Below are 23,619 nucleotides of genomic sequence, written 5' to 3' on the forward strand. Positions count from 1 at the left end.
CAAAAATCAAGAATATAAGAAACAATAAATGTTGGTGAGGATGTGGGGGAAAAGGTACACTCATTCATTGCTGGGGACTGCACATTGGTGCAACCACTGTGGAAAGCAGTATGGAGATTCCTCAGAAAACTTGGACTGGAACCACCACTCCTTGGTGTATACCCAAAGGACTTAAAAATCAGCACACTACAATGACACAATATTTATAACAGCTCAATTCACAATAGCTAAGCTCATAGAACCAATTGAGGTACCCTTCAACAGATAAATGGATAAAGAAAATATGGTGTATATATGCACAATGGACTAGTGCCCAGTCATAAAAAATGACTTTGACATTTGTCACTAAATGGATGGATCTGGAGACTCTAATGATTAGTGAAATAAGCCAATCCCCAAAAAACCAAAGGTCACAGTTCTCTCTGATGTGGATGCTAACATGCAATAAGCAGGGAGGGGGAAAAACAGAAGTTCTGTGGATTAGACAAAGGGGAATAAAGGGAAGGAGTGGGGATAGCAATAGGAAAGACAGGGAATCTGATGTAACTTTTCCTATGTGTACATAGAGGACTCTACCACAGTGAATCTTCACGTCATGTACAACCATAAGACTGGAATCCTAATTAGAATAAGACCCCTTCCATGTACTCTCCTGTCATGTATAACTAAAAAGAGGAAATAACAAGCAACAAAAATAAAGGAACCAAACAAAATCTTGTGAAATAAAAAAATATAGTTGAAAGCCTCAACAACAGACTATTAAGTGAAAGGAAGAATATCCAAGCTTGAAGGCAGGGAAAAAAATTCAAGACTCTTGGGACACCATCAAACAAATATGTGCATTGTCCAAATGTGCTTAGTGTCTGAGCGTACAATTTTATGAAATGTTATTAGACCCCAATACAATAGTAGTGGGGGATTTCAGCATGCCATTTTTATCAAGGGACTTACCATCCAGATCACGCCCCACCCCACAAAAAAATCAATAGAATCAGAGTTAAACTACATTGTAGACCAAATGAATTTAACAGACGTTTACAGAACATCCCAATAGCTACGGAATCCATATTCTTTTTATCAGCATATAGAACCTTCTGTAGAATACACCACATAGTAGACCACAAAAACTAGTCCTAACAAATTTTACTAACTTGAAATCATATATTTTTTATTATGGAAAAACTACATACTAACAAACTGGAAAACCTAGAAGAAATGTACCAACTTCTAGACAAATATGACCTACCAAAATTGAACCATGAAGACATAAAAATAGAACAATATCAAGTAAGGAGATGATTGAATTAGAAATACAACAAAGAAAAGTCCAGGTCCAGATGGCTTTGCTGCTGAATTCTACCAGACTTTTAAAGAAGAACTAAGTCCAGTTATTCTCAAACCATTCCATGGAATTGAAACTTGCAAACTCATCCTATGAGGCCAGCATTACCCTGATACCAAAACCAAACAAGGATACAGCCAAAAAGAAAATTACACACCCAAGCTCTGATAAGCACAGAAGTGAAAATTCTCAGCCTGAGGCTAGCAAATCATACTGAACAGCTCAGAGAAAAGATCATTGGCCAGGATCTACTTTGTTTCATCCCAGGGATGCAAGGATGATTCAACACATGTAAATCAATGAATGTAACACATATCGGTAGATGTGTCAGTCATATGATCATCTCAATAAAGGCAGAAAATGCATTTGATAAAATTCAACCTTGCTTCATGGTAAAAACCCTGAACAAGGCTCATACCTCAACACAATGAGAACTATATGACAATTCCATAGTCTACAATATATTGAGTGGGGAAAAGCTGGAAGAATTTCTTCTAAGGTCAGGAACAAGAAACAGGCGTCCATTCTCAACATTTCATTATAGTGCTGTAGGGAGGGAGGAAAGTCGTCAGATTATCACTGTTTGCAGATAAGATTCCCTATAAAGAAGATCCTAAAAACCCTACCAACTAGACTATTTGAACTGATAAACAAATTCAGTAAAGTAGCAGGATACAAAATCAACATACAAAAATGAGTCACTTTTCTACACACCAATAACAAATTTGCTAAGAAATCATGAAAACATTCCCATTCACAGTAGTGCACACAAACAAAAAAACACCTAGGAATAAATTTAACAAAGAAGTGAAAGACTATCATGAAAATTGCAAAACACTGAGGAAAGAATCTGAAGAAGAAATGGAATAACCAACCAGGTTCATGGGTTGGAAGAATTATTGTTAAAAGGTCCATATTACCCAAAGCAAGCTACAGATTCAGTGCCACTGGTGATTTGATAGTGCTGGCATTCTGCACAAAACTAGGAAAAAATGCTGAAATTCATATGTAAGCCAAAAGAGTTCAAATGGCCAATGCACTCTTTTTCTGTTGTTATTGATGGACTTTTCTTTTATTCATTTATTTATATGTGGTGCTGAGAATTGAACCCAGTGCCTCACGCATGCTAGGCAGTGCTCTACCACTGAGCCACGACCCCAGCCCGGCCAGTGCATTCTTAAGCAAGAGAACAGAGCTGGAGGCCTCATGACATCTAAAGACATACTAAAGAGTGATAGGACCCCAAATACCATGATATTAGCATGAAAACAGACCAGTAGAACTGAACAGATTCCAGAAATAAATACACATATAACTAATCAAATTAATGAAGTCAGCAAAAATACACTTTGGAGAAAGGATGGTCTCTTTAATGCATAGACCTGGGAAAAGTTTCCATGTACACACGTAAGTCTGAAGCTTGTCCCCTCTCACCTAGTACAAAAGTCAATGGGTGAAAGGCTTAAATGTAAGATCTAAAACTCTGAAAGCACTGGAAGAAAACAGAGGAACTTTACCACATTGGAACAGGATGAGTTTCTGGATAGGACTGTCAACGAAAAGCTGAAACAAAAAGCTGCTTTGTGTTCAGCAAAGAAAAGAGTGAAGAGACAACCTACAGAATGGGAAAAAATATTTTCCGACTTTTCACTTGGGGGCCAATATGGAATACACAAGGAATCCAAAAAATGTAACCACAGAAAAACAAGTCATCCTCTTTACAATAGGCAAATGATCTGAATAGACAGGACTGAAAAGAAGAAATTAAAATGGCCAACAGATAACATGGAAAAAACACTCAGTCAACAGCCATCAGGGAAATGCAAATCAAAACAATAAAAAGTGCCATCTCACATCAGTTAAAATGGCTATCATAAAAACAAAACCAACCCCAGCCCCCCCAAAAAAACAACAACACATGCTAATAAGGATGTGGAGAAAAAGGAACATACATTGTTGCTGGGAATGTGAATTACTACAGGCATTATGGAAACAGAATGCAGGTTCCTCAAAAACTAGAAATAAAATTGCCAAAGTTCCATCTATCCCACTACGAGGAATATAACCAAATGGAGGCAATGAGAATGTCAGAGGCGTCTCTACTCACGCATTTACTGCAGCCCAGTAGCCAAGATGTGGAATCAAGTAGGTGTTCACGGACAGATGAATGGATAAGGAAAATGATGTACATATCCACAATGAAATATTATCCAGGATCAGACTTCCTTAACAGGACTCCCATAGCACAAGAAATAAAAGCAAGAATCAACCACTGGGATAGATTCAAACTAAAAAGCTTTCTCTCAGCAAAGGAAACTATCAGTAATGTGAAGAGAGAGCCTACAGAGTGGGAGAATATCTTTGCCACTCATACTTCAGATAGAGCGCTAATTTCCAGAATCTATAAAGAACTCAAAAAACTCTACACCAAGAATACAAATAATCCAATCAACAAATGGGCTAAGGAAATGAACAGGCACTTCACAGAAGATCTACAAGTAATCAGCAGATATATGAAAAAATGTTCAACATCTCTAGTAATAAGAGAAATGCAAAGCAAAACTACCCTAAGATTTCATCTCACCCCAATTAGAATGGCGATTATCAAGAACACAAGCAACAATAGGTGTTGGCGAGGATGTGGGGAAAAAGGTACACTCATACATTGCTGGTGGGGTTGCAAATTAGTGCAGCCACTCTGGAAAGCAGTATGGAGATTCCTCAGAAAGCTTGGAATGGAACCACCATTTGACCCAGCTATCCCACTCCTTGGCCTATACCCAAAGGCCTTAAAATCAGCATACTACAGAGATGCAGCCATATCAATGTTCATAGCTGCTCAATTCACCATAGCCAGATTGTGGAACCAACCTAGTTGCCCTTCAGTTGATGAATGGATAAAGAAACTGGCATATATATATACAATAGAATATTACTCCGCCATGAAGAATGATAAAATTATGGCATTTGCAGGCAAATGGATGAAATTGGAGAATATCATGCTAAGTGAGATAAGCCAATCTCAAAAAACTAAAGGATGAATGATCTCGCTGATAAGCGGATGAGGACATATAATGGGGGCTAGGAGGCATTAGCATTAGGGTTAGGTTTAGGGTTAGGGATAAGGAGGGTGGTAAGAATGGAAGAAGGAAGGACTGTATAGAGGGAAAAGAGGGGTGAGGGGAAGGGAAAAAAATAACAATGAATCAAGCAACACTGCCCTATGTAAATTTATGATTTTTAATAAAAAATCAACAAAAATAAATAAATTATCCAGCCATTAAAAGAATGAATTTCTGTCAGTTGCAGCAATATGGATGGAACTAGAAGATATGTTAGGTGAAATAAGTCAGGCACAGCCAGTAATGCACATTATCACTTATAGGTGGAAGCCAAAAATTTGATCTCAAAGGAGGAGAGGATAGAATGGTGGTTACAGAGTCTGCGGAGGATGTGGGGACGGAGGGATAGACAGGATAGTTCATGGGTACAGGGGTGATGTGCTCATGTTCTATAGCACAGTCTAGAATAACTGTGGTGGAGAACAATTAATTGAATATTTCAGAATAGCTAGTGGAAAGAATTTTGAATGTTTCCAACATTCAACTGATACGTCCGAGATGATAAATACGCGTTACCCCGATCTGATCATTACATATTGTATACATATATTTAAAAAAAAATTTTAGATGTTGATAGACCTTTATTTTTTATTCACTTATTCATATGTGGTGCTGAGAATCAAACCCAGTGACTCACACATGCTAGGCAAGCTCTCTACACTGAGCCACAACCCAGCCCTGTGCACGTGTATTGAAATATCACTCTGTACCCCATAAATATGTACATTACAATGTTTCTATTAAAAATAAACATTTAAAAATGTAACCCCAAGTTAGACAGCAGCCACCACCTCTAGAACAACCTGCCTAGTAGCCTTGACATTCACATTTCTTAAATGGGGCCCTGCTGATATGCAGAAATGAAGACTTCCTGTCCTCAGGTCATAGGGACTCTGGGGAGGGCTGAGGTCTGAATCCACAATGCTGCCTCATCCGCCCACCCCCTGGGACCTGCTCTGGCCCAGTGCTGGGGGGCCTCAGTGAGAGCAGCACAGTCCTGGTCTCCGGCGTCTCCCCCTGTTCCCGAGTGGAAATAATCCCCACAGAAAGTCAGATATTGCCAGTGCTGGCAAGAGAGAGAACTGGGTGCAGGAATACTGGGAAAGCCTGTCACTGACCCGGTGGCATCCCAGCAAGCTGCCCGGCTGGGCCAGGGCCATACGGGGCTTGTATTTACACACAGGAGACAGCCATGCTGGTTCATGTGTGATCGGAGGCGGGGTGAGTCAGTTCTTGAACGTGAGGCAGGATGTGGCGGGGAGAAATAATGGGGACAGATCCTGAGCCCGTTCAGTGCGTCTGTCTCTACCTGTAACACCAGCATAAACGTGGCCTCAGTGCTGAGCTTTGCCTGGAGACATGCTGAGACGACAGGCCAGCATGGAGAGGACGAGGGCTCAGCTGTCTGCCAGGCAGGTTGGCTGGGGACAGGTGTCCCAGACACTACTCACTCACCATGCATATTAGCCCTGGCTGTCCTCTCCCACCCACCTCTGTTCTTGTTCCACAGACGCAGAACACAGCTCATTCCCAGTCATGAGCTGATACTCGGGGCCTGTGTATGCCTTGGTCAGCTACAGAAGTGCAGGGCCATCTTGGGCAACATGGGCCCTGCATCACAGCCAGCAGGGGGACTCGGCTGGCAGCCATGGGCTGAGCATCTGGCTCTGCAAGCATATCATGCGTGTGTGTGGGTGGCGAGGAGGAAACGTCACCACCACGCACTCCCAGAAACAGGCTAACCCCTAATTGTTGGGGCAGCCTAGGTGTCCAGGGCTGGCTGCTCAGTGGGCCTCAGCAACTTGGCTCACCCTGCCCTGGGTCAAGGCTGAAACCCTCTGCAAGGAGGACTTCCATCTGAGTCAAGACTGAACTTGGTGGGTCCGGGGTCATCTGCGGGATTGAAAGCCACATGCCCAGTCACTGGGTGAGGACAGCATGAGTCAATCCAGTCCAGGCTGCAGGTCCTGCCAAGTGCTCACTGAGACCCCCATGGCACTCCTCCAACTCTGGCCTGCTACAGCCAGGGGTCAGTGGTCCTCAAGGGTAAGACTGGACACCTGGTCCCTGGCAGACCGTCAGGGTGAGGTGGCACCACAGTGCTTCCCTTCCCACTGGAAAAAGCCAGGCCCACCAAGAGCAGCTGTAGTAGTCAGACCTCAAGAAGGTGGGGGAGGCCACCAGAGGTCACCCACCAAGGAGGGTCAGCACAGATCCTGACTGGCAGAGCAGACACCAGTGTGGAAGCCACGTGCTATGTTCTGGTAGAGCACCTGATGGTCACCTTAAACGTCTGCACGGTGGCTGCTGTGTGCCAGCTTTGCACAAATGCATGGGCATGCACGGGTGTGGGGGACAAGGATGTGGACGGGTACAAGGCCCACGTCCTCTCAGAAGTCATCCCTCACCCTCTCGGTGCAGGATTGGCTACTGCCCCTGCACAGGGGTGGCAGGGGCAAGACGGGCAGAAGTCACATCCTGGATGTGACGCTGGGCAGCACAGGAGCACAGGCAGTGTCTGTCTAGCTGGACCCAAGCCACCATCCCCACTGTGACACTGAACCACCAGGGAGAGTCCAGCTCATCGGCAGAGTTCAGGGTTGGGGAAAGCTGGCCCTAAGTCGCCACTCAGGATGGCTCCGTGGTCACTTCTCCAGGAGCTTATCCAGCAGGATCTTGGACACATACTGGGCATGGAATTTTTCTGTTTTTTAATGTCACTCTTCAAATGCTGGGAGCACAGCTGCTTCTGCACGTCCCAGGGCCTCTTCCTGTCACCCGTCCTTCCCTGAGGGTCCCTTCTTTCTCCGCAGGAGTCTTTCCTCTCCCTGGGCCTCACAGATGACAGCTTTTGTCTTTCTGCTGCCTTGACAGTGAGCCAGAGTCAGGTGAGCCACTTCCTCCTGCGTCCCTTCTCTCAGGGCTCAGTTTTCCCATCTATGGCAGCAGGACCCCGGGAGGCAGAGCCACTGCTGTTCCTCGCCAGGGACAATGCCTGTGTGGAGGCGCCCTTGTGTCGCCCTGAGGCCTGGCCAGTCTGGCAGATTCCAGGTCGCGCTGGGTTCCTCTGACTTCCTCCACAGCCCCAGTGCTTGGAGTCACTTATTTTAACAGTACTTTCTCAGGGCAGCATGCTGCCAGTTTTAGTCAATGTACAAAACAAAACATGTTGTTTATATTTTTCTTTTTTGAAGCGTTGGGGACTGAACCCAGGGGTGTTCCATAACTGAGTTACATGCCCATCCCTTTGTATTTTTTATTTTGAGATAGGATTTTGCCAAGTTGCTAAGGGTCTTGGTAAATTTTAGAAGCTAGCCTCAAACTTGCCAACCTCCTGCCTAAGCCTCCTGGTCACTGGGATTGGAGGCCTGCCTCACAGGCTTAAAACCTGTCATTTAAATAAGCATCATTTGGGGACGCTAGATACATAATGCAAAGCTCCACACATGAAGCTCACCTCTCTCCACCTTTCTCTGGCATTTGGATTCCCTGAACTTGTTTCTGCTGGGTTTTAAGACAACTTTACATGCATGCCATGCCAAGGGGGCTAGGAGCCCCAGAGGCTGCTCGGTGGGCCTAGAGGCACAAAGTGGGGGGTCACAGTGAGGAAATAAAAGCTCTACCCTGTCTGTCCTCAGCTCAAATGCCTTCCTTGCAGAACAAATGGCCTGGTGGTGCTGCCGCCTCAGATGGAGCCCTGCCAGCCTCTCCTGCTAAGCCCCAGGCTAGAGGGAGAAGTAAGAAGCCAGTTATAACCAGCGACAAGTGCTCGTAGCATCAGAAATCAAAACCCTGCGCACCGACTCCTCCTGTGCAGAGCACACCTGCCGGGATCACAGAAGCCTAGCAGGGGCCCACACGACTCTGCAGGTCAACGGGCCACAGCGGTCAGGGGCAGAGGAGCCCAGCAGTCACGGCCGGCCGGGCTCTGCCCTTCCCTTCCCCTGTCCACTGAGTCACCACCTGTGGCAGGCCAGCAGCCTCCGCCCTCCCTGCTCCCACCACACGTGACAGCTTCTCAGAACGCCCCGTGGGACGGTCTTTGTCCTGCCCCACGTGGGGCCCGGGCTGCTCTTCTGAGGTCACTCAGTTGCTTCAGTGGTCATGAAGCCCAACTGGTAACACCCTCTCTGAACTAGGCCCACGGGGATTTCAAGAGCGCCCTCGTTTCTGCCGGCTCCAGAACGTTCACCTGATTGGACAGGACTTTGGCCTGGAATGAGCACTTGGGGGACCCTCAAAAGTTTTAAAGCAACTACAACAACAAAAGGGGCCAAGGCCTTCAACAGCCATTTCTCCAAAGCAAGATATAAAAATGGTCAGTGAGAAAAGATGTCTATCAGCACTATCATGAGAGAAATGCAAATTAACACCGAAACCACAATTTGTATTTCACACCAGGTAGGATGGCTATTATTAAAGAAAAAAAATAACTTTTTGCAAGGATGTAGAGAAACTAGAACCCGTGTACACTCTGGGTGGGAATGTAAAGAGGTGCAGTTCTGTGGAACTCAGTGTAAGAGTTTTGGATTAAATTAGAATTATGATTTAAGTCAGCATTCCACTGCCAGGTCTATGCCCAAAATAACTGAAAGATTTGAACTGGTGTTTCATACAGATATTTCACACAGATGTTTGCACACCTGTGTTCCCAGCAGTGTTATTCACACTATCCAAAACTTGCCAACAACCCCAATGCCAATTTAAAATGAATGGAAAAGCAAAATGTGGTATACAAGCACAAAGGAATATTATTCAGCCTTAAAAAGGAATGAAACGCTGATGCTAAATGAAATGAGTCCAATATAAAAGGACAAATATTGTACGATTCCATTTCTAAGAGAAACACAGTAATCAAATTCATCAAGAGAAAAAGGAGAGGAGCGTTTGCTGGGACAGAGCAGAGGGGGAGTGGGGAGTTAATGTTTATGGGGCACAGACTTTCTGGGTGATGGCTAGTGGCTGTGATCACACAATAACGTGAATGCACTTAGTGCCGCTGAATTGTACACCGAAAAATGATTAGGATGGTAAATTGCAGGCTATGTGTGTTTTACCATAATAAAAATCGGCTTTAAAAAATAAAAACCCCAGCCTCCTCCCAGGGCAGGTGAGCGGACAAGGTGCCTGTGTATGCACAGGAGGGCGTGTGTGGCCATGTGGCGTTGATTTTTCCTGGTTAGTTACATCTCGGCAAAACAGGACATGGCAAAAGCCCCTCCCCTCCAGCTCCATAGCATTTGATTTGTTTCTATGCTCAAATACAACCTGTAACAAAGTTTTATAGCTCCAGTTACTTGTGGATTTCCTTCTAGAAACCCAGGCTCCGTGGTGCCCCTAGGCTGAAGGTTCCTGGTGGGTTCTTCCTACAGGCTGAGTCTGAGAGAGTCCTGAAGGCCTCCGGGCTGGGAACCAAGAAACGCCAAAAGCCATTTCCTGGCCGAAAGATTGGCAGTGAGCATGCTCAGTGTGCTCGATCTAGGCATGAGGAGTGTCTGGGGCCTTGGGCTACGTTGGGGGCTCTGATGTATCACTCACAGTGAAGCAGCACCTGGAAAGGGAGCTGTTTGTGGATTCTGTATTTTAAGAGAGTGTTCTCTTTACCAAGGGCCAGCTAACAGTGGACAGAGGGCATCTGTATTCAAGTCTGTCCCTGTGGCCACTGACAGGCCTCTCTGGGGCCATCTGCTTCCCATCTGATGACATGAGTTCCACTCACAAATTGCAGGTAAGGGGACCCTAGTGAAGGTGGCCGAGGCTGCAGCCCTAGGCCAGGAGCTCTGCCACAGTGCTCAGAGAGGCCGGGCTGCCCACGGAGCTGCCCTGTGTGGCCTCCTGGCTGGCTCCACTGTCCAGGAAGGTACAGGCCAGGAAGTCTGGTCAGACCAGTGGCTGCCCAGGACTGGCCTAGCTGCTGGGATGGGAACTGGGTGCTGCCCAGCAGCTCCTGAGAAACAAGGGGCATTGCCACACACTCTCTCCACTCTGGTCCCCATCCATTAGCATCTGACCATTATCTAAATTATGCTTTGATTTCTTCTTCTTTACCACTCGTATAAAAATACAACAGCGACCACTGCCCTCTGGTCAATGATGAGCATTCACAGCCTCACAAGAGGCTGTTTGAATGCCATGCTAAGCAAGATGGGCTCATTTGCCTTCTAATTTTTTTGGTGTGTGCTTAAATTTATTTAATTTCCACCCTGTTTAAGTTTCCTTGCTTTACAAGCCTCGTTCCAGGCCGCAGCTCCGCCTTCTTGTGAATAAGGTCTATTGTACATGTGAGAAACACAAAGAAAAATGACACAATGGAAAAGAAGAAAGTGGAGCTTAAAGATAAAGGGGTAATTAGAACATTGCCGAACAAAGGAGACCTAATGAGAGGGTTGTGTCTGAAATGCATTGGCATGTTACTGTATATAGAAGTCTGAACTTTTCCTAATTTTGTTTTCAATATTTCCTAGATCTTTCCTGCAAATGTACACTATACCAACAAACTAAAATTCTAAACCAACTTGTGTTTATATGCTACAATTTTAATATTAAGTCTAGGATTTAGCAGTTAAATCCTTCTTTCATACTGAAAAGTAAAAAGAAAAAAAGAGAAGGGGGGACATGAAGCAATAAGGTGCAGGCCCCATGGGTCAGGGTCAGCCTTAAGTGGGAACACCTGAGACCAAGGTGACCCGTTGTCTTATTCCCTTGACTCTATGATACCACTAAATCAAACAGAGGTTGGTTACCTGTGACCTGCAGGCCACATCTGGCCTTATGTTTTTGTGAGTTTTTTCATTTTTTTTTTTTAATTTTTGTACTTGTAAAATTTGGACAAAGACCCATAAAATAACAATATTCTATGACATGTTAAAATTATGACATAATTTTATGTCATAATTTATGGAACAAGGCCACACTTCACTTACATGACTGCTTTCACCTTACAGGGGGACAGCCAAAGAGCTATTAGAAAGAGCATGTGACCCACAAAACCTAAAATATGCACTGTCTGGCCCATTACAGAGAAAGCATGTCGATCCCTGGACTGTAAGGCACCTTGGAGATTTAATAAGAACTTTGAGAGAACAGGTTTTGTTTATTTGAAAACCTGTACATTAAGTCTAAGATGTCTCCTGATTTCAGAAACATTAAAATGTTGGGTGCTGAATTAAGCAATATGGTGGCAGCTGGATATGGTATTCCAATTATTCTGTACTCTTCTAGTCTTTAGGAAATATTTTAGAACAACTCCCCACAAAGGGTACTGAGCAAGACAAGACATCATCATCCACACTAAAGAGTCCAGAATCTGTCATTTGAATAGAGCGCCTCCCTCCGGTCTTCCATTTAGTTGTTCCTTCAGGAATTCTTTGAGTCTACGTTTCCTGTTGGTTACATGTAGTCACTACTGAGTCTCAATATTTGCTGAAGTGATAAAGTCACTTTCAACATTGAGTTAGTGAATACTGAGTGACTGTTCCTCAGGGGAAGATGGAGTTTGATTCCCACAAGCTGCTGTTCACAGTATTTTCACCAAATGATCATCATGTGGCCGTGTTCTATACATGTCTCTCTTTAGACACCTCATGGAACATGTACTGCTGCTTCGTTAAGACTAAACTCCTGGCCTACAGTGCTGAAACTCTGAACAAAGCTTCTCTGATACACATTTTCTTCATAAGCCTGACTTCTTCATAGTCTGGAGGCCAAGTTAACAGAAAAATCCCTAACAACAATCCCCAGCTGCACAATAGTATAGATCTCAAAAAGGACTCTTCTAAATAGCAAAATGGCAGAAACAAGATGGCGGAGGCTCCTTGTCAACCCAGACCAGGAGCAAGTACACTGGGGGAAACCAATTTTTTTGCTGCTCTACACAGGTCTGTGAATGACTGAAAAAGTGCCCGAGTGCTGATTTTAGGGTAACACATTTTATCATGTAGGAGGACTGGTAAATATAGACTGTAAGAACAATGAGGACTCTTGGGACATAACTACCTACACTTTCTTGCCCCTTTACCCATGACCTTGACAAACTTCATTTTCCAATTGGCCTTTAATATCTGTCATTTATGGTTATCTCCTGTAGCCTCAGATGGCACTGATGAGGACATTCCTCCTGACCCTCCGCTTCCTGCCTTACACAGCCCTGCGCTCTCCTCCCGGTCCTGCACAGTGCTCCTCACACTCCTCGCATCCTCCGATCAACATGATCTTAGGTAGATTTTATATCATGCCCAGGGCAAGCTGGTAGTTTGTGAGCTTGGTACAAAATGAAAACATGGGGTTCCCTTGTTCAATCTTTACTGAGAATTTCAAGATGGTGACAGCCAAACATTACACCAAGAGTTGGGCCTTTTGTGGGGGGTGGGCATGGGGCAGCGCAGGGTACCATAGTGCTACCCCTGATGGTGCTCGCTTTATGGAGAGATCCAGAGTGACGCCTGACCTTCCAGGGGGAACAGAGCTAATCAGGTGGAGGGCTGGTCCTGACACCCACAGGTGGCGTCCCCCTTGGTGCTGCCTTCTCCTGAACCCCTGCCTTCTGCTGCCTGGCGCCTCATGCATGATCCTGGGAAAACGCACCTCACCACTCTACCTTAATTCCTTTCTCTATAAATGGGTAATAAAAAAAAAAAAAAAAACCTAAGTAAATATTACCATTATTCTCTTTTTATAGAGAGAGGAATTAAGACAGGGGATGATTAAGTTTAAATAGCAATATTTACTCATCCTCACCTCGCGGAGACATTAGAAGGATTTAATGAGGAGACCGAGGAAGAAAGGCAAGAAGTAAAGCCCAGGTATTACACAGCGATTACTCTACTGCGAGGAGGAGGATTTAGGCTGCATAAGAACGGGGATTTATTGACACAGGTGTTAAACAATGAGATAGTTTCCCGAAATCTCCCCTAGGTATATTTCAGATGAGCAGGAGATTCCTCGGTGTCAGGTTTGATTTAGCTGCGATCCTCTAGAAGCACAGCCCTCTGTGGTTTGTCCCTACCTGAAATTTTGGCTTTCCCAGAAAGCTCACCCTGTGACACCACAAATCTCATATGGTCAGGTGGGAATGGAATGCAGGATTTCCCCCCAGAACAAGGGCTCCGTTTCCCCCCAGCGTTCCTACAGAGAGTTACTGTCTCGTGCGCTTTCCAAACAGTGGCACAGGTACTGTAGGGATGCAGCTTAGGTGATGCCAATCAATAATGAGGGAAAAGGAGCAGTTAACTTCCGGAAAAAAATTTTTTTTACTCCCTCTCTTTAAATAAATTGAATCAGACACAACTTTGAATTTTGCCAATTAAGGATCAAAAGAAGCAAATTACCAAATGTTATCATTGTAAGTATAGAAGAGAAGAAAGATTTTGGTGCCCAAACCAAACCAAATGAAAACCAAGGAATGCAAGAAAATAGGTGAAAACTGTATATTTGATAATGGGTTAATACCCAGGCATATAAAGAGCTCCAACAAGTCAATAGTAAAAGACAAAACAAAAAACTGATTAAAAAGTGGGTCACAGCCAGGTGCAGTGGTGCACACCTGTAATCCCAGAAGCCCAGGAGGCTGAGACAAGACGATCACAGGTTCAAAGTCGGCCTCAGCAATTCAGTGAAACCCTGTCTCATAATAAGAAATTTTAAAAAGCTGGCAATATGGCTCACTTATTAAGCAACCCTGGGTTCAATCCCCTGTATCCCCCCACCTTGCTGCAAAAAAAATCTATTCACAGATATGAACAGACATCCTCCCAAAGATACACAAATGGTCAATAAACACATGAAAAGATGGTCACTATCACTAATCATTGGGGAAATTCAAATTGAAAACTATGTGATTCTACCTTATCACATGACGGTAACCATCTGTTATGGTCTGGATGTGAGGTGTCCCCCAAAAGCTGACATGTGAGACAATGCAGGAAGGTTCAGATTCAAAATGATTTGGCTGTGAGAGTCTTAACCCAGTCAGAGAATTAATTTCCTGATGGGGATTAAGTAAGTGGTAATTTAAGTGGTAAGGTGTAGCTAGAGGAGGTGGGAATTAGGGTGTGGCTTTGTATATATTTGTATCTGGAAAGTGGAGTCTCTCTCTGTTTCCTGATCGCAATGTGAGCTGCTTCCCTGTGCCACACTCTTCCGCCATGATGTTCTGCCTCACCTCAAGCCCCAAGGAAAGGGGCCTGCTCTCTCTGGATTGAGACCTCTGAAACCGTGAGCCCTTGAATAAACCTTTCTTCCTCGACAGATGTGATGGGCGGGTCATTTAGTCACAGCAGTGAAAAAGCTGACTAAAACACCATCAAAAACCAAACAAGTGAAAAACAGAAAATAAGTATCTGTGAGGGTGTAAAGAATTAAAATTCATATACATGGTGGAAATATGAAATGGTGCAGTTATGGTGGAAACCGGTGTGGTGATTCCTCAAAAATCAAGCATCCCACTATCATATGATTGAGCAATCCCATTTCTGAAAATATACCCACAACAAATGAAAACCAGTTCTCAAGGACACATTTTATACCCCACATTCATAGCAGCATTATTCTAACAGCCAAGAGGAAGCAAAGCACGTGCCCCTTGCCAGATGAGTGCGTGGACAGACTGTGGCATACACATACAAAGGAGCAGTGTTCAGTTTTTTAAAAGACGGAATTCTTCCACATGGGCAAACCTGGAGGATATTATGCTAAATGAAATAAGCCAGACATAAAAAGTCAGACACTCTAAGATTCCATTTATATGAGGTACCTAGAGCAGCAGAGGTGGAAAACAGAAGAGTGGGTGCCAGGGGTGGGGTGGGTGGGTACAGAATAGCTTTTGTTTAATGGACACAGAGTTTTGGTTTTGCATGATGAAGAATTTTGGAGATTGGTTACTCAAGGTGGATAATAAAAAATTATAATAATAAAGATGGAAGGACAGACTTCCTGTATTGAAGGATCACATCCCCTGGTTTCTCTAAAATCTTGTACAACTGCACCTTAGGATGTTATTTGACTATGGACCAATATTTGGCAAGCACTGTCATTCAAAAAATTAGCCATTGAAAATATTTAAATGTTTTAAAATAACCTTTTCCAAAGAGGGAAGGGAAGGACCCATATTTCATCTTAAGTCAATCATAGAGAACCATCGCCAAGCATGAAAAGCCAAGAGAGATGAAGGTTCTATGACTGCAAGTGGAAATGGGCTGTCACTATCACTGAGGTGTGCTGAGAAGGTGACAGCTGAGGAAGGGCTCAGGCCTGGGCTCACTGAATGAAGTCATGACTTGGAATCCAGAGTCAGCTCTGCAGCCTCGTGATGCATGCTGGGTCCGATGCCATGTGTTTGATGCTCAATGCCTTGCTGTGCCTGGTGCACTCTGTGCTCACAGACACACATATATGAATGCACAAAGTACATAATAAAGCTTTCACCAATCCAGATCTACTCATTGGGGGTCAAGGTATGGAACAGAGTGTGGGGTCATTTAGCAAGTTTTGCTAAGCTACTGAAATGTTTTTAGCTTACTTAACATAGAAACTCAAAATCTTTCCACGTTCTCTCAACACCTTCGGAATGCTCTTTCTTCTACGTCCTGTCACGTATCAGAAAGAGCCATCGTTCTTTTTCTATTAATGCAGTTCTACTAAGAAGCTTTGCAGGGCAACATGTCTAACATTCTTTATAAAGTAACTACCGTCCCTCATTGTTCTGTGGCTTCTGATACAGTTACTGGAAACCTCATGAGCTTTCAACACAACTCCATCTGCTGTTCCTCACAACCTCTCCTTGTTGCTATGGCTACTGAACAGCTTTTCAGACTGAGAGAGCTGACCTTCCGTCCAGGCCCTCTCTGGTGCAGTGTGGACGCTCTTTCTGGATTGTCTCCAATGTCCCTCTGTTTGCCTCCTGACTTCAGCCACAGCTCTTCTCAGACTCTGGGCACCCCTTATTTGGGGGCCTTCTCACATGCTTTCTGGGGGTTCAGTTCCAGGCACCCCGGCAGTCCCGCCCACCCCCAGGTTTCAGAGACACTCTTGTGGGGCCACCTGTCAGGCTTGCACCAGCAGGTTGTCCCCCTCCTCTTCATCCCCAGAGCTCTGTGTTCACCTGTTTCCCTGAGATGTCCTGAGGGCATCTCAACTCCATCCCTCCAACACAAGCTCCTCCCCTCCCCTCACGTATTTCTTCACCCATGTCCCCTCCCGGGTGCAGGCGCCACCCTGCACAAGAGTATCAGTTAGCTTTTCGTCACCATCACAAACACCTGAGAAAAACAACTTACAAGAGGAGAGATTTATGTTGGCTCATGCTCTTGGGGTCTCAGGGTGTGTTCAGGGCTTTGTTGCTCTGGGCCTGAGCTGAGGCAGGTCATGGTGGAAGGTGTGGCAGAGGAAAGCTGCTCAGCTCATGGCGGCCAGAAAGCAGAGAGAGAGAAGGGGCCAGGAACAAGACACAGATTCCCAAGGCAGGGTCCCGAGGGCCCACCCCTTCGACTAGGTCCCACCCCCTGCAGCCTCTACCACCTATGAATCCACTAATGGATTAATCCACTGATGATACAGAGTCCTCATGATCCAGGCTCCTTCCTTGTCTATACTGCCCGTCAGGCAGGGACCAGGCCCCTTTTGTCACTGCATTCTGACCACCAGTACAGCTCCTGGGACGATGGAGGCTACTGTACGTGAATCTCCCTTGCCAGCAGCTCACTGTCCCTGTGGCATGACCTCACTCTCAGAAGCAGAGCCCTGGGGCAGCCCTTCCCCCGGGGCTGTTTAGAACAGGTAACTGAGACAGGAATAGCTCCTTTTACACAGCATGAACCAACTGGGTACTGAAAAACCATCTTCTCTTATGTAGTTTCCTGGTTATTACAAGACTCCAACAGTTAAGGAAGAACAGTCACTGGGCTATTCTGTTGTCTATCACAAAATAAGACGCCAGCAAACTCTAGGGGAACTTAGACACCACCAAGGTCACTGACTGACGGCTCCCTTAACTCACTAACGTGAAGGAACACATCCTGTCTCTATGGGGAGTGACATCTTCCAGTTAGGCTTCCAGATCCAGCTCCCAGCACATAACACACCTCAATCCTTGGGATGCCCAGAATTTCCTCATGGCAACCAAAGGCATCAACTCCATATTTATCTGTCACACTGAAAAGCAGAAAGTTCTTATCCTTTCCCGTTTTCCCCCAGTTTTTAATTTTAAATATATCTGAGGCATTTTAAAAGAATTATACAAACATAAATGTGCTTTAAATGAAAATAATCATCTGTTAGCACAATTGGTCCAGAGCGATGCATGCTGAACTACTACCCTGTCCCCTTAAAATCAGAAATTTATAAGTGAAAATACCAGCTCTTACTTTACTAGGGAAATAAAAAAAGAGAAATAATATACACTGCTAAAAAGTATTCCATTGGTTACACCAAATACACAAAGAGTTAGAGCTTGCCTGTCAATTTGGCATTGAATTTGAAATCTTTACCTGTGGAGCCTTCAAGAAGGATGGCTGCCTGGGGAAGTTTGTGTCCTCCCCTCTCCCTGGGGGAGGATAAGGCTGTGCTCACTTAGCTGACTCTGGAATAAACAACTCTTCCTTTATTTAGAATCTTTCTTAGTCATGGTCTCGTCAAAGAAGGCGGTGGTAGAATGCTGCTAATGATTATATTAAATAGTTGCTTAGCTCAGGGACAGAGAATGTGGCTTTGGATCTGGGTCTGTCTTACACACGGATGTGAGCGTGTGGTACTGACAGCGTGGGCACTTTGTTATAAACACAGAATCAATCCCATTAATGGTCACCTGAGGAACAGGAAGGGAGGGTGAACGCTTACTCAGGGGCTGCTATGTGACAGATATCTCGGATATTTCACTCACTTCTCAAAAGGCCCAATCTGATGGGTATTATTCCCCTTTTACAGTTGAAGAAACTATAGGCCCCAAAACACGTAAGTCAAGTATTTACTGAGAGAAATGCTAACATAGCTCTGCAGGCCATTCTCTCTGTCTACGGTGGTCACACTTCTGTGGTGGGTTCCTATTTTGGCCTCAAAAGATTTTCCTGAGGAGAAACTGACTAGAAAGATGAAGACAAATCCAATGTGGAAGTGAGCGACTGCCCGAATAAATGGCGGAAGGAGCCAGACTTGTGGTGAGACATGCTTACAACAGGGTCATGTGTCTCTCAAACCCACCTGTGGTGGAACCGGGTAGGAAATCGCCACACCACAGCCTGGACGCAAAGGCACCAGCTGATTCAAAGAGCACCGAGAATCTCAAAATAATGTGCTAATAGTCTGGTTGCCTGCAGCACGATCTCTTGGTTATTGTGTCACTGAAACTTAACACCCTTTCCACCTAAAGGATGAAGTCTCCCCAGCACGCACCTGTGGGGTTTACCGTATCTCCAGGTTTCTGATTTCTGCTCCTCACACCACCTGCCATGGAGGAGGGAGACCCTGGCTCCCCGGGCCTGGTTAGAGAAGTGCCACCTCAGTTATCCAGGGTCCCCCAAGGGGCCACAGACAGAATGATGCGGCCTGAGGATACTCAGTGTCCCCTCCTGTCATGCGGAGAACAGCACTGAGTGACGCACTGCGGCCTGCCCAGCCGAAAAGGTTCATGATCGTGTGTACAAACGAGAGCCTTCAAACCAAAGCCCGCTCGGCTTCCCTTGAGGCGGGCCTAAGATTTTGTTTGGGGAACTGCTGAACACGAACGACACTTTAATACAAAGCCAGGTGCACGGACTTCAAGACGTAACGCTGCAGCTCACAAAAATGGTGTGTGCCAAAAAATGCTGGGGAAGAAGAGTCTGGCCCGCCTCGGGGCAGTACAGCTGTGTCCAGCGTTTCCTGATGGCCAAGATGCAGCCTACGATGGAGCGGCTGCTGCCAGCCACAGCGCCCCTCGTCACCATGGTGGTCCTTGGGAGCGCTACACAGAGTCTAGGAGACTCCAGCTACCCAGGAACCCTGAGAAATCATTCTCCCGGTTGTGTGTTGTCTTCCGCAAATGAATTCTCTGACACCCGGGAACGTCTTCCATGCCCCTGCCTGGCACAGCTGGCTGCCACACCCTCTCTGCAAGGCTTGGCCAACCTAGAACGAGTGCCCATGAGCTCACTGCTCACGGTGTGCTGTTAGCTCTTCGAGTGCTCCCCCATGGCTTCCGGCCACGGTCTGGCTGCCCTTCTTAGGTCTCCCCCATTTGTACCCTTTAGACCCACATGCGTGTCGACAGGAGGCACGTCCTTCTCTACCGACAAGTGAGGTCCCTAAGGACAGGCCTTCCACTCACTCCTGCATCTCAGAATACAGAGGAAGGAGCACACAAGCACCCACGTGCTCTCAGGGGTCTCACGACGACCCAGGTGACCGATTTCAGCACCTGAACCTTCTGCTTTGCACTATGGGCCAACTGCCTTTCTAGAATCCAAACTAATCAAGGGCGGGGCAGCAGCATCTGCTTATGTTGTATTCTCTGCAGCACTGTCTGTATTGCCAGGCACAAGGTACTTTTTTGCCAAGTGTATATCCCAAAATAAAACTGCAATCATATGCTGTTTAATAGGAAAAGGGCAATGTTTGCCTCAAGAGATGTTATTAATATGTCATCTTCAGTGTTTACTCTTCTGTACACTGACCATACATAAACAGCTCTTGATCTCTAAGAACGAATAGCAGTTAGTAATAAATCCGTTAGACACGTGCTTCTTACACCCGTAGGAAATTAACTGCTACTCCTAGTAATAGCTAAAAGTGACTATTATCAGTTCTCTCTAGCAGCGTAAGGGTCTGAATATTTTACACATGACACCCAAACATTGACAAAGCAAAAATACATCTACCTACTCCTCGGAGTGTTTAGCACAGCTGCTTTCTTTGGGGAAAGACTGATGTTCACAGGGCTCATGAAGCTGCTGGCCAATTCAAACACTGAACTGTCAAACTGTGCTTTCAGAGAATGTTCCTTTGGCCCACCTTGGCACTGTTCTGCCAACACATGTGTGCATCATGTGGAAGAAATCTGCAGGTGTCCTGACAGCGTGCACCTGTGTCCTGGGGGCCAGCATACCATGAACTCTTTTTTGTTATTGTTGTTTGTTTTGTTTATTTTGATACCAAGGATTGAACCCAGGGATGCTTAACCACTGAGTAACATCCTCAGCCCTTTTTGAAAGATTTTATATTGGGACAGGGTCTCACTAAGTTGCTCAGGGCCTTGCTAAGTTACTGAGGCTGGCTCTGAACTCACGATCTTCCTTCCTCAGCCTCCTGAGCTGCTGGGATTGCAGGCATGCGCCACCATGCCCGTGCACGCATGCTTTTTAAGCAAAACTGTGATCTACATTCCAATGGCTCTTATTTATGTGACCCTTAGAAATGAAGACTCTCTTTCCCATGAGGCAGCCCAAACTAGGCTCTAAGAATACAGCCAGGGCATGGCGTAGCCCTTGGCTCCTTTGAAGACTGCACAAATGTGGGTTCACTAATTTACTCTAATGAGAAAGCCATAGGTAGTCTCAAGACTGAGTAAGTGTGAATATTAGAAAGGTCCCTCCAGGCTTACCCTGCATTTTTCAATTTTCTCTCTGGAATAGAAATATAAATGGAGTATGCAAGACGCTTCCGTTAGGCTACCTTTAGGATCAAAATTTTTTTTTTTTTTTTTTTTTACAAATACTTTAAAATAAAGGTGTAGAATTAAAATAATTCCAAAATGTGTGATCTCCTCCCATTCAAGGTGGAATGAGATGAACCAAATTTATCTGTTTGCAACAGCCCCCAATGCTCAGGTGAAACAGAGAAAAAAACATGACAGAATGGTTTCTAAGACACTCAGTGTCAATGACAAAGATGCTGGAGGAACACGTGGGAGAAAAGCTGTGTGACAATGGCCTATACCAGGACTCCTTAGATCCAGCACTAAAAACACAGCCCATAAAAGTAAGCGACGGCCAACTGGACTTCACTGCTATAGTCTGGGTCTTAAGTGTCCCCACAGGCCCACGTGGTAGAGGCCTGGTTCCCCGCCTGTGGCACCAGCAGGAGGTGGTGGAAATTTTGAGAGATGGAGCCTAGTGGGGGGGTCTTTAGGTCACTTCAAGTCACTTTTTTTTTTTTTTTAAATGAGCCAAAAAGTATGACAGACATATCACCAAAGAAGACATAAAGATGGCAGATAAGAACATGAAAAGACAGCATCATTGATCACTAGGGAAAAGCAAAGTAAAAAGCACAGGGACTCGGCACTACATGGCGGCTAGGATGGCGAGAGCTAAAAAGACTCACCAGGCCAAGTGTGGCCAGGATGCGAGCCATTGTCCACTGCTCTTGGGAGTGTGAACCCGCACAACCACTTTGGAAAACATGTTGGCCTTTCCTTTAAAAATGGATATATACCCACGATACTAACCAGGCTTTCCACTACTCGACGTTACCCCAAGAAAAGGGAAAGTCTACACCTGAGCAGAGACTTGTACATAAATGTTCAGCACACATGCATCTGTGAGGCCTCAGAAACAACCGAAATGTCCATCCACAGGTGACTGAACAAATGAATTGTGGGATAAACACACAATTGGATATGACTGAGCAAAAACACCACTAACAACAAAAACCCAAACCAGAAACCACCACCTGCCCTGAATTCTTGATATTTGCAACAGCATGGACGGATTACACCCAGTGAAAGAAGACCAAAAAATAAGTAAAAGATAGAAAGAAAGAAAAAGAAACAACAAAACCCCAAATCTCCTCTGTGATACCATTTATATGAAACACTTTGAAATGTAAACTAGTCTATGTTGATAGAAAGCAAAAGGGGAGCAGGATGCAGGAGGAGGGTCTGAACCAAGGAAGAAGGAGACTTCTGGGTGACGGATACGCTCACTATCTTGATAGTGGTGACCGTTTCATGGTTGCATATGTCTGTCCAAACCTGCCAAGTGGTGCCCTTTAACTTTGTTCAGGTTATTGTATATCAGTTATACCTCTGTTTTTAAAAACCATAAAGATGCTAATTTGTTGTGAGAAATTTTGCAGTAAATCAGCACTTCTGATACAGTCATTTGACAACGCTTCACTGGGTTCCTGGCTTGGGACAAACACTGTGCTGGTGCTGAAAACCAACCAGCAGAAGAAGTTTTGCATGGATCATTCACAGAGGGGGGCACGGAGAAAGGGGTGGCTTCTCACTGCCTACACTGTGCTGTCCTGCTCAAGGCTCACCGATTCAGAAAGGGTGTAGAAGAAACAAGTTTTAACTTTTGTTGTGGGTCTCATCCACGCAAACTGCTTTACCATCATGCATTGTGAGGATGGTTATATACTAATTTTGATATTGTACTTGTGCCTGCCAAATAAGAGAATGCATTAAGACAGACCCACAGAGCCCCATCTGATTCTCTCCTAAGGAAAGCCTTTCAAAAAACCACCATGTAAGACAATGTATCTGCTGTGATGTGGAGCTCTGCTCAACACAGATGAGTGGGAAGACGTGGTCCTGCCTGGTTCCCTGTACTGCCTTGGGTGTGAGTCATGGAGAATGTCGTTGGCTGTGTTCCCTAAAGCCTTGCCTACCATCATCTCTGATTTCCAAGATTTTCCACTAAACTACACTCTGTAAAGCTCTTATTATTAGCAAAAGTACTGATGACTGAATTCACCTTGGACATGACTCACCATATGAGAAATTCAGAGAAAGCAAAGGCCCATGATACCCAAGGGTCTCAGGGTAAAACACCTGGAAGTGACACTCCTTTCCAACCAACTCTGTCATTAGCATCAGAGAGGTGACATTCTACTGGCATGAACTAACTTCTGAAGGACAAACCATTATTTCTACAGAAGTGCTATTACAGTATCGGTCACCAAATCTGTCAACATTTTCCTTCATAGAAAATATCTGAAAAAATTGTTATTTAAATCATACAGGCCAAATGTGGACAATAATTTCTCTAAAAGAAAGTATGGAAATTTTACAGCTATGTGGAACTATCTTGGCTTGACTGCATATCAATGTTCTTTAAGCCAGAGTTAGAAAAGTTGCTTTTAAAGTGAAACAAGAAGCGTACATTCGTGACACACAAAGCAAGTTATCCAGACCAATATTTTATAGAAACTGCTAACAAGCACCCCAACTACATCTTTACTTGA

At 45.0% G+C, this 23,619-nt stretch overlaps 1 protein-coding gene across 4 annotated transcripts in view; it reads right to left on the reverse strand.

Annotated features, from left to right (window-relative positions):
* NR3C2 (nuclear receptor subfamily 3 group C member 2) overlaps positions 1 to 23,619 on the reverse strand; it is a 330,269-nt gene that overhangs the window by 6,870 nt on the left and 299,780 nt on the right. The window lies entirely within an intron of this gene.

The sequence above is a fragment of the Sciurus vulgaris genome (genome assembly GCF_902686455.1).
Source record: "Sciurus vulgaris genome assembly, chromosome: 9".
Classification (NCBI taxonomy): Eukaryota; Metazoa; Chordata; class Mammalia; order Rodentia; family Sciuridae; genus Sciurus; species Sciurus vulgaris.